Consider the following 12,442-nt stretch of genomic DNA (forward strand, 5'->3'; position numbering starts at 1 on the left):
TATCCACAACTGCAGGAATGAGGTCCCCAGTGTGGGCCTGAATCACCACGGGGAGATCCAAGAGGACAGTTAAAGGGGTGCAGAGGGACTTCCTGTGGAAAGGGTCACCGGGCGGTAGCCCTGTGGACACCTCTGTCGAATCCCGGTTCGAGTGGCACTAAGAGGAAAAGATAAAACTTACCACGCTACAAAAAAAAGCAAAAATAGTGCACAATCAGAATCTGAGGGAAAAACCCTCCAGGACCTTTAAGGCCAGTGGAGTAAACAGAGAAAATTTTACAAAACGGAGACTAATTGTGAAAGGGGAAACAGCACTTCACACCTTCACTGCTCTCCGTGCCTAATTTGAGATGCACTTGGCACCTTTGCCCTTCTCAGACCCCGATGTGAGATACAGGATCTGCACCCACCCGAGCACTAAACAGCCAGCCCCTGTGGCTCAGAAGCAGCCTGAGATCTGCCCCTCCCTCCCTACCACCCACTTCTGCACAGCGATGCCTGGAAAACAAGCCAGCGGGCAGTGCAGGTGGGTGCAGGGCCTGGGGAGGGGTGTCAGTCCTTCAGAGAGGTACGGACCCCACAGGTCAAGTCTGGAGAATGTCCTGACAGCAGTGAGTGGGGATGGGGCCAGGAGAACTGTGATTTCTCACGCACTTCACCCATTCGGAATATCAGCGAGCCAGGCAGTAAAAGAACGATGCACCCGGTGACAGTCGATTTGAAAACAAGAACAGGACTGGGAAATGTATGTACCATTGAACCTACAGGTGAGCAAATGTGAAAAGGACTCAACCTTCCCCCAAGTGCACAGAGTGCCAAAGCCAGTGACAGATGACCTATACTCTTCTCGTATAATGCAGTGTCTACGTAGATCCTGCCTTGTTAAGAATGAGTTTGGGGCTTCCCTGGTGGCACAGTGGTTGAGAGTCCACCTGCGGATGCAGGGGACACAGGTTCGTGCCCTGGTCTGGGAAGATCCCACATGCCGCGGAGCGGCTGGGCCTGTGAGCCATGGCCGCTGAGGCTGTGCGTCCGGAGCCTGTGCTCCACATCGGGAGAGGCCACAACAGTGAGAGGCCCACGTACCGCAAAAAAAAAAAAAAAAAAATGAGTTTGAAAAGCCGGGGGGGAGGGGCGGAACACATGGGAAATGAGTGAGGAAACACCATCCTAAAGGCTCAAAGGAAGAGCACATCTCAGAAAGTAATTCAGAATATAATTTAAAATGTCAGGAAACTGCTAGAATGTAAGAAGTTGTGACCTCTTAGAGGAACAGAAAATTCGTAATGGAAAAAAACAGGCAAAAGAGAAAGGTTGATATAAAGAAGAAAATAGATAAGGTCAGTATTATATGAAAATTGCTCATTTAAAGCTACATTAACAGTTGTGGATAAATAAAAATATTAAAAGTTAAATCAGTAAAGTACAGAGTAAACTTAAAAATATCTCCCCAGGGCTTCCCTGGTGGCGCAGTGGTTGAGAGTCCACCTGCCAGTGCAGGGGACACGGGCTCATGCCCCGGTCTGGGAAGTTCCCACATGCCGCGGAGCGGCTGGGCCCATGAGCCATGGCCGCTGAGCCTGTGCGTCCGGAGCCTGTGCTCCGCAACGGGAGAGGCCACAACAGTGAGAGGCCCACATACCGCAAAAAAAAAAAAAAAAAGTATCTCCCCAAATTGCAAACTAAAAAAAGCAAGGAAATAATGAATCAATGTAGGTTTAAGTAGTATTCCATTAGAAAAGACCAGATCAAATACACTAAAATCAACAATTAATGACAAAAATAATAAAATATAATAAAAAATCATGCACACCAACAGGCAAAGAGAAAAGTTATCTAGGAAATCACTCCTTCCTCAGACTTTTCCTCTACTCCTACTAATAGCTAGAGAGCACTTCCCACTAGAATAAAAGCTCTGTGAGGCGGGGACTTTGTTTTGCTCACAGCTCATCAGCACTGGGCATCGCCCATCTGAAAGCACTAGAAGACAAATGCCACTGAGGTCAAAGCTTCAGGGGCATGGCCATCATCTTGTTCATCCTTGTGGGTGTCTATAAACATCTGCTGAAGGATGGAACAGGCTGAGCTGCAAACATGAGTTTCTGTCCAAAAAGGTTGACATCCAAGACATACATATCCAGCCAAGTCATAGTACTATTTGACATGAAAGAAACAGGAAGGTTCTTGTAGGCATGCAAGTGAAGAGACCACGCACTTACTGTTCAGACACTGAGAGAGAAACCAAAATTAGGAAGATGATGCTGGGGAAGTAACCATATAAATGCATTGCTTAGTGCACTCCCCCAACTCAGGTATCCAGCAAACAGTACTGCCTGGGGTTAGGGTTAGGGTTGAGGTCTGGTGCCGAGTGTTTCCCTGGGTCCTCCTCTGCTGCTCCCCTCCCATCCTAGAACCAGGATACACGTTTCTCCTGCAACATCCAAGGCCAGTACAGACGAAGCCTCCAGCCATGTGTGGGGCGCACTTGTAACTTCTTGCTTCCTTTTCTGTCCAAGAACATGCCGACCGTGGAGGGACTGTTCAAGCTTTGTGGATTCTGTGCTGGGAGAGTCACCGAACAAAAAGTCTTTGTTTCCTTTGTCCACGCGAGCAATGCTGCACTATGCAGAACATCATAGCGGCCACTTTTTCTGCCAAAGAACTTGAGTGATGATTTTCTGTGTATTTAAAACTCATACTGAATGAACCAATCTTCCCCCCACCCCCTCAAAACAGGAAAGACTAATCAACCGCCCAGTAGCCAATGCTTTCTGCCATCAAAACCCTCCTTTATAACATCTTCTAAACCCTCTTTTATATCATCTTCTAAGAGTGGTTCCTGTTTTAGAAACGAGAGTACGCAGCGTGATCTCAACTATGGAAAATAATGCTCTCCCCGCCCCAGGCCAAGCACGAAGGAAACACACGAAAATGTTAACAAAAGTTATCTTTGTGCTGTGGGATTCCTCTGGCTGTTGTCATTGTATTTCTTTTATCACGTTTACATTTCTGAGTTCTTTCTTAATTTTAAAAATGAAAATTTTAATTTTTCTTTATTTTAAAAATATATTTGTAAACACTGCCCTTCCCCTGAATCAGCATGGACAATTCTAAATATACCATATGATCCCAATTATGTAGACAAATGTGCCCCGAAAAAAAAAAAAAACAAGCATGCTAAATATTTTTTCTTATTTTTGCTTTTCTGTATTTTCCAAGTTTTCTATAATGAGCATATTCATTTTAGTGCATTCTTTTAAAACAATCTTTAACTTGGATTCCATTAGGAGCTAATACATGAATATAGCCTTATGTAAAATATTTAGATAATATTTGCTAATAAAATCCCCCTTGACATATCCCATTTCACTTGCCATCCCCTAAAATGAACACTGTTTATCAGATTAAGGTTCATTGTATTATCTTTCAAACGGCAGGGAGACTGGGGGGGGCTTTATTTTTAGGAAAACGAATTGAATTAAGACAAAATGATCAACAGTAAAGAACTTAACCAATGCAGTGCTGACACAAAAATGAGGGATGGAAGGGACCGTAGAGATCACTTGATCCCATGTTGCCATTTTACAGATGGGGAAACTGAGGCTCAGAGACAGACGGGGGTTGGTTGGACACCAAGTCTCCCAGTCCTAATGCAGAGTCTTCTTCTCCTCACTCTTTGGCCCTAAACCTTGGTGCTGATGTTGCCACCATGGCTGGAGGAGTAGCTCTGGCCAGATGGCACGGCAGAAACCAAGCCCCACTTAGGACCCCTCCCCAGGCTGACCCCCACAAGGCTCCGTGCAAGGCGACCTTGGCCAATAAGTCTGGCTCTCAGCTCAACCATGAGCCACTTCCCATCTGTTTGTGGCCAGAGAGCCCCCGCGAAGGGGGGCGGGGGTGACCCAGGGAGGAAACATCTGTGCACACAGAAAGGAGTCATAAACGCACTTGATTTTCTCTTTTGGCAAATCCTCTTCTGCTTATTTTTTTTCCACTCATTGAAATGCAAAGCTCCATTCCAACAAGGGGGCCTGGAAGATTCCAGAGGCTTCGAGGAACCACAGCCTCTGCTCTGCAGCAGGGGCTCCCAAAATAAGGTATGCACGATGCGTAGGGATGTGGGCGGGGATTAGAAACAGAAGAGGCGAGCCCCACTAGCCACTCGAATGCCCACAGACATCCCTTTGCTTGTCTCCAAACCCAGCTTCTCACCTTCAGCCAGGGCAGAGGAAGTTCAGGTACAGGTTCTACCTCTTACCAGCCATATAATCTCAGGCAAGTCACTTCACCGCTTTGAACCTCTTTTTCTTTTCCACATGTAAAAATGGAAATACCACCACCCACTGCACAAAATTCTTGCAAAGACTAAATACGAGGGCCGAAATGATGGAAGAAACTCCGTAAGTATTAGCTGTGCTCCATACCGTCCCATCTCCGTTAAATCACTGAGCAGCCTTTAGGAAACTCATCAGCTGAGGCCCCCGGGGCTGAGTCACTTGTGCTGCATGGCCTGCGGGCTAACCTCTCAGAGTGACACCTTCTGACCTTCCTGACACAGACCGGAGAAAGAGGAACAGCATGTGACTTGGAATCAGGCCACTCTGTGGGCAAGACTGGGGTTTCGGGGAGCAGCAGAAGGGGCCAGAGAACATCCACGTCCACCGGGGCTGCTGGGAAGCTGGTGACCCCCTACAAACCAGACCGAGACACAGACACAGCCATGCACAACAGCCGTGAACCAACCAACACAAAGCCTGGCAACCTTCCTAAAGCAGCCCGCGTGTGACTTCATTTGAATCGTTGCCCCCAGCAAAGACACCCCAACAGAACACTCCCACCCCTGACTTCAAGCTCCTAAAAATGAGGTTGGATAATCACGAGGACAAAGGACAGGATTTCTTCTTCCCACCGAAGCCGATGCCCACTGTCTGTACTTCACCGTTAGTCCCAACCTTTTCCGCGGTTCTCCCTTGCTGAAGTGCTTTCTGTCTATTGTGGGCCAGTAACTTGTATCTGTTGGAGCTTATTGGACCTTTACAAGAGCACTGGGAGAGAAGTATTCATTTTATAATCAAATCATTTTTATTTTATAATTGAATAAACCAAGGTCTTACCACCAGCAAGACAGAACTGGTTTGAACCCGGTGTTCCGTCTCCAAGGCTGATGGTTTTGCTCCTGACCCCAGGCTCAGCCTGGGTTCGATGCTCCAGCCGGGATGGGGGTCCATCTTGCTCTGTCTGGTGGGCCAGGCTCCTCACTTCTTGCTGTCTCCCTGGGAGATGCAGCCCCCTGCCCCACCAGCCCCACCTGCCCTCCCCCTGGTACCTCCACAGCTGCTCTTGTTCGGGGGCCAGTGATGAGTGGTCCTCACACCCCGCTCACCTGAGCTTCCTGAGAACACGAACAGTGTCCTACCCAAATCTGTCCCCAGACACAGAAAACATACCCAACAAGCATGTGTTGAATCAGTGGAGTTCCTTCAGTCTCCAAGTAGCACTGTCAGCCCATTAAGAAAGCGGGTTTCTTACTTTCCCAGGGTCACCGGGGCCCCAAGGTGAGAGGACAGGAAGAGAGAGAGGCAAGAAGGTAGAGGCAGAAGCACAGCCCGCGTGTTCATCTAGTTTTTACTGGGAGGGGTCTTACATACCGAAATGCCCTCAGGGGGCCCCCAAATCACAAATGAACTAAATGGGCCGGGGCGTGGTGGGGCAGGGGAGGTCATCAATGGCTTGGTCGAGGTCTCTGAAACAAACCTCTCACGGGCCTAGGGCCCTCCAAGTAAATACACTCGGAAGAAATGTACTCTCTTGGCTCACCTAGACTGTCCACTGAGGTCATTAAAGCCTTTAGCCAGAGAGAAAGTAGGCGGAAGCCAAGGGATCATCTATGATTACAGCAGCCTGAGTGACCAAGGGCAGATCTGAAATGTACATAGGTGATTGGCTCTCACCTCTAAGTATGTTAAAAACTGGTAATTATTTTCATCTAAGAACTCCTAGCCCATGAATGCCTGGTCATCTTTGATAAGCCTGAGCAGCCAACCTGGTCCCTCTCCGTGTGATGCATTCCCCGGCCTTGTTTGCTAGGGTCACACACTGCGGCTCCCCTGGGAAGAGAGCCCGGTGACCATCTATCTCCCCAGGACTGTCAGAGACACCAGGGCTCCTCCACCACTGTTGCACCGATGGGACCCACAGATGTAAGCACTGGACTAAAACGAACTGGAATTTGCTGAGCTCCCGTAGCCAGAAGTACTTCTCTAGCCCTCAGAGCGTGAACAGAAGTCTGCCTGGAGTGGTGTCGGGTGAGAACCTCAACTCCCCTTTGGCTAGGGTCCCCGCCTTTCCTCCCCTCTGGGTCTTAAAAGGATGGAAAGGGACAACAGAGGGTGCCGGCATCCTGTCTGTGCTCTGAGCCTCAGAGCAGTGGTTCTCAGCCTTCGCTCCTTCAGCTGCATCAGAAGGGCCATCAGAACACAGACTGCCAGACCCCACCTTCCGCATTTCTGAATCAGCAGGTGTGGGTAGCACCCAAGAGTCTGCGTTTCTAACAAGATCCCAAGTGATGCTGCTGCAGGTTCAGGCATCACACTTTGAGAACCACTGATTTCAAGGCAAAAACAAACACACAAACAAAAAGACACAGCACCTGTTCTAAATCTACTGCTAGTCCTTAAAACTTAGTTTTTAGGAGACCAACAAATTCACTTTCAGAAAGAGATTCTTTAACGTCTTCTTGAAAACTGCAGCCCTCTCACTTTCCCTCTTTTCACAGACATGGGCACCGGGTCTATTTCATATTTCCGGACCGTAAGAAAGACATCACGAATCATGCGAATATTGGCGACGGTTCCATCACTGCTCTCCATGCTGGTGATGGGTAGGGACTGTAGCAAACTGAAAGCCCGCCATTCATCGTCAGCATACTGCTGCCGGGCAGGACAGTGGGCTCAGTGTCACCAAAGCTACTCATTTTTGCCAGAGAAGCTGGAAATCTGAATTTTTAATGTGAAATCTGCTCATTTTTAGAGGTTGGCAACCAACTCAAAAAATTTTAAATGAAGCTATGGGCAAAAACGAAAACAAAACCACCACCAAACCCCCTGCAGTTTTGCACTTGACTTTTCCCAGTGGCCACCAGTGTACAGCTCCTGGCGTTAACTGCTGGGGATCTGCATAAGCAGTCATTTGAAGAGAGGGCGCCCTCGTGTTAAAGAATTGAATACCACCGTCCTAGACCAAAAGTGCAATCAGTACCTTTACCCTCTATTAACTATCCTCTTGCTAAGACCTCTTACTACCAACATCTCCTGGTGGGTGAGCTGAATACCAGCTTCCGGGTATCAGTACACACCCTCCAAGGGCTGCAAATGTGTGGCCAACTCCATCTCACCCCGGAGCTGAGCGCCCCAGCCTGGGTCCAACCTTCCTTGGAAGGGAAGCATAGGACAAGGTTTGGGGGCCAGAAGGGACCCTGGAGAGTCTGTCCTACTCTGTCTATGGAAGAGTGGTGCCTCAACAGCTGATGAGAAGGTTTGGAAGGGGAGGCGGTAGTGAGGAAGCTGATATAGCTTAAGGAGTGAGGCATGCACCACCGGCTGGGCAGGGAGGCAGAGAAGGTGGTCAGAGGCAAAGCCGTGCACAGAGCGGGAACCAAGGAGAAAGAGGGTCGGGCACAGCAGCCACGGAGGACAGACGCGCATCCACGGGGTGTAAAGGTGAGATGACACAGCTGCCGCAGTGAGCAGAGAGATCCCCACGGGACTGCCGGTGCTGAGCAGCTGGAAGCCAGCACCCTTGGAGCACAGTGCCTGGGGGGGAGGACGGCTGGGTCCATCCCTCACCGGAGCAGTGTAGGGCTCCAGGGCAGGGGAATGTGTGTTTTGGGACCGCTGGGGAGGGTGCACGGGGAGCAGGCTGTCGCTGCAAGAATCACAGGCCCTGGGAGAAGGGGATGCCCCCTCTGGTCCCCAGACCTCACGCTTCCCAGCCAGCCTGCTTGTCCCTGTCCGAGCTGCACGCTGCATCACACCAGCTTCTCAAAACGGTGCTTGCGTGAGGCTCTCCCCCACCGAGAACCCTTCCTTTCTCCTTCCAGCTTTCTCTTGGAAAGGAAATCCCCAGCCATCCACAGGAGATTTCAGGCTCACTGGGTCACCACTCTAGGCCAGAAGGTGTCACTTTTTGCTTTCGAAAGTCTGACCCACGGTAAAAAGCACATTTTGCTTCACAACCCAATATACGTGCAAAGCAAAAGTTTCACGCAGCAATACGTGCTTTACCACGGGCAACGCACTCTGCTGTTTTCCCACCCTATTTTCCACGCTGCTTAATACGGATTATAGACACATTGTGGCTGGCGACTCCTGCTTTAAGAAACACCACTTTACCTGGTCCCGATCTCCGTTTTTAAAACTCCCCCCTTTATACCCCTCCCCCCATTCTCCATCATAAATTCCTGCAAGAGATCCCTTCCCTTTGTACTTTCCTTGGCCCGCCCAGGCAGGGGTGAATGCTCCCCATCTCCAATCTTCCAGCCCCACAGACTGTACACAGGCCCTAGATTCCAACTGTACACATTTTCTCTTCTCAAGAACAGGCTCGGCACTTTGCTGTACAGCAGAAACTAACACAGCATTGTAAAGCAACTATACTCCAATAAAAATTAAAAAAAAAAAAAAGAACAGGGTTAGGAATTCCCCAGCCATCCAGCGGTTAGGACTCCGCGCCTTCACTGCTATGGGCCCGAGTCTGATCCCGGGTTGGGGAACTAAGATCCCGAAAGTCACGTGGCACGTCAGAGAAGGAAAAAAAAAAAAACTGGGTCCAAGTCTTTGGAGCCAGTGCACTTAAAATAACTGTCGAATGTTTGATATTATAGAAGAGGGGGCCCGACTGAGACTTTTCTAAATGATGATAAAACTGTAGCATTTCAAGGCACACCCAAAACCCAGTCTCCAGAGAAGCCCTCGGGTGCATCACACCCCCATCAGGACCCAAATGCCGCTGCTGACGGTTTCACACTGGCTGTGACACTGACCCTCCACCACAGTGCTGGGGAAGAGATTCCAGGACTCAGTGGGGAAACTGAGCCTCAGTGAAGTGGACACAGTTGTCACACGGGAAGCGGCTGAATCCACGTGAATCCGTTTTCCAGACTCTAATTCCATGCTCTTTCCAGCAGCCTTCATGGCTTCTGATCCTGTTACATAATCCTGTGTTCCTTACACGCCCTCCAACTTGGGACGCAAGAAAGGAGCGCCCCCGAGTGGGCCACCCTCTCTGCAGCCCCCGTACGTCTAGTGTGTACACCCACGGCTGTCCTGACCCCACCACACAAATGCCCTCATGAGGCAAAGGGGCCCGAATCAGAAGTCCCCTGGGGACCTGGTTCCCGTCCCACTCTCTCTCTGGCTGGCTGTGTGACATCTGGCAGAGCGTGTACCTCTCTGGGCTTCTCCCTCATCTAGAGCCGGGGGAGCTGAACCTACCGACTCCCAAGGTCCTTCCAGGCTTCTCCTGAATATTCTATCTGCACCATGTGAAGCCATCTGGCCCCAACCGGGAGCCACACCTGGGAAGGAAGAAAAGGCAAAACAGAGGAGGCGAAGATCCAGACCGGGGAACCAAGTCAAAGGAAACAAGGAAAACTCACTCCGCACTCAGCTCACTTCAGACACCACCCTGGCCAGTGGCTTGCTCCTCTTTCCGGAGCCTCCGGTCCCTGGGCGGCCCAGACGCACTGAAGGAGTGAGGAGAGGCGACCCGTGGGGAAACAGAAGAATCACCCTCCGGCCCAGCAGGAGGCCATCCAAGCAGGGCTTCCCTCCCTCCCTCCCGCCCGCAGGTGTGGGGCTGCCTTTCCCGCTCTCACCCTGCTCCAATGAGCTTCGAGCAACCTGCCCTATGGATCAGCGGCCACGCCCCGGGCGCCCACTCACCTCAGCCCCGCAGTCCCTCCTCTTGCAGAGCTGACCCACTGGTCATCTTCTGCCACCGTTTCCACATCCGCTGCTTCCCCCGTAGCATCAGCTAATTCACTGTGCAGAGCAGCACTTATATATAGAAAGTTGCAGCCACGCAGGTTAGCATTAAAATAGAGACTTGACGTTGCTGTGGCAACCAAACAAATGATATTCAAAACGACAGAAGTATTCTGCAATCGGGTAAGCATGTCCACAGCTTTCCAGCACAGCCGCGCCGTTTCCCCCGCGAGGGTAGGTGGGCCTGGTCCTCCATAAACCTCCTCCCTGTTAAGTCACCAGCTCTGGTTTCAGCTGTGGCCATGGCCCCCTGCACCAGCTCCTTCCTGAAGCCAACTCCTTACCCAGAACAGACCTGAGGCCAAGACACTGAAGGAGTACGATGACCCTGACCAGGCGTATCAGTTTGCAAAAGCTCTACTCCTCAAGCGCCAAGGGGAAGCAGCCTGTGGCCCTGGTGTTACTCCCAAGGATGCTTCTGGAAACAAAGGGGGTTTCTGCCAACCGTTGGCCACAGGCAAAGACTCAAGAGGCACCAGTGAGCTGAGTGACATTTGGCAGGCTGCTTTCCCTCTCTGAGCCTCAATTTAAAAATAAGGGAGCATACTACTATCTATACAATAGATAACTAATAAGGACCTACTGTATAGCACCGGGAACTCTACTCAATACTCTGTAGTGGCCTAGATGGGAGAAGAATCTAAAAAAGAATGGATATATGTATATGTTTAACTGACTCACTTTGCTGTACACCTGAAACTAACACAACACTGTAAATCAACTATACTCCAATAAAAACAGAAATAAAAAAATAAGAAGGGACAAGGGATGGAGAAGTAGCCTAGTGCCTCCCACCTCTGTGATTCTAGGATGTGCATCTTTTCTCTGTTTTCGTTTCCCTTTTTTTCACTTTCCTTGTTTCCCTAGTCCCTGGGCATATGCCTTAACCCTGCCACATATGCCCTGACGTTGCTGCAGCCCCCAACCTCACGCAGAAGCTACTGGTTCCTAGTCTGCCACGTGGAATAAGCCTCTATCGTTCCTGTTCAGCACAGCCATCATCCAGAATGTACACAGCCGTCAAGTCGAAAGGTTTGGATTTTAGTTATTCAAGGAGCCACCAAGAGCCCAGGGGCCTTAGACAACCCTCTGAGCCTTTCTGAGACTCGTTCACACATTTCAAAATCAGACATGACCTAGAGTGACTAAAATTTAAAAGGTGGACTATACCACGTGCTAGCGAGGTTGCAGAGCAACTGGAAACCTCGTCCACTGCTGGTGGGAATGCAAAATGGTACAGTCACTCTGGAGAGCAGCTTGGTAGTTTCCTATGAAGTTAAACATACACTTACCATATGCCCCAGTAATCCATCCCACTCCTAGGTAGGTACCCAAAAGGAATGAAAATACAGGTCCACACCAAGTCTTATACACGAATGCCCATAGCAGCTTCATTCATAAAGACCCCAAACTGGCAACAACCCAAAAGAAATCAACAGGGATTAAGGAACAAACGATGCTACATCCATGCAATGGACTACTACCTACCAACACAAAGGAACGCACTACGGACACAGGCCACAACCTGGGTCCATCCCGTACACGTTACATTAAGAAGCCAGTCTCAGAAGGTTACCTACTGTATGATTCCCTGTATACGACATTCTCCAAAAGATAAAGCTACAGGAATGGAGGACCCATGAAGGGTCGGGTCAGGGAGGGTGTGAAGGCAAAGGGAGGGTAGGAGGGAGGATCTTGGGGTGATGAAACTCTTCTATGTCCTGGTTGAGGTGGTGGTTACATCAATCTATAATATGTGTTAAAATTCACAGAACTGTACACCCAAAAAGGTCAATTTTACTGTGTGACAAAAATGAAAATAAATGCTATTTTCACCTTCAAAAAGTAAAAAAAAAAAAAACCACAAATGATGATACTATCTCCTCATAGGATTATTCAGATCAAAAGTTGGGTCCTCACAAGCAAGAAGGATATACTGTACAGCACAGAGAAATACAGCCATTATTTTGTGATAACCTTAAATGGAATATAATCTATAAAAATAGTGAATCACTGTGTTGTACACCCCAAACTAATATAATATTGTAAATCAACTACACTTCAATGAAGAAAGTGGGGTCCTCACCAATAAACTGTAAAATCCTGATAATTATTAGTTATTGGTACCACTTTTTTTTTGCGATACGCGGGCCTCTCACTGTTGTGGCCTCTCCCGTTGCGGAGCACAGGCTCCGGACGCACAGGCTCAGCGGCCATGGCTCACGGGCCCAGCCTTTCCGCGGCATGTGGGATCCTCCCGGACCGGGGCACGAACCCGCGTCCCCTGCATCGGCAGGCGGACTCTCAACCACTGCGCCAACAGGGAAGCCCAGCACCCCTTTTAATTACAAAGATCCTCTTCTTGTTCTAGACCAACGGTTCTCAACCTTGGACTGTCA

The 12,442-nt window shown here is 49.5% G+C and overlaps 1 protein-coding gene across 19 annotated transcripts in view; it reads right to left on the reverse strand.

The window, feature by feature from the left end:
* The window catches only part of GAS7 (growth arrest specific 7), a 201,320-nt gene that overhangs the window by 99,942 nt on the left and 88,936 nt on the right, over window positions 1-12,442 (reverse strand). The window contains exons 1-2 of one of the 19 annotated variants that reach the window (XR_004481848.2): window positions 9,942-12,102; window positions 9,656-9,742 (exon numbers count right to left, since the gene is read on the reverse strand). The exons of 14 other annotated variants lie outside the window; for them this stretch is intronic. The gene's annotated coding sequence lies outside the window, so the exon portion shown is untranslated. Of the gene's footprint in view, window positions 1-9,655; window positions 9,797-9,941; window positions 12,103-12,442 lie in introns of those variants that run through there. 4 more of the 19 variants (XR_004481850.2, XR_007473555.1, XR_007473549.1 and 1 more) reach the window with 4 other exon arrangements.

Source organism: Orcinus orca, chromosome 19, assembly GCF_937001465.1.
Source record: "Orcinus orca chromosome 19, mOrcOrc1.1, whole genome shotgun sequence".
Lineage (NCBI taxonomy): Eukaryota > Metazoa > Chordata > Mammalia > Artiodactyla > Delphinidae > Orcinus > Orcinus orca.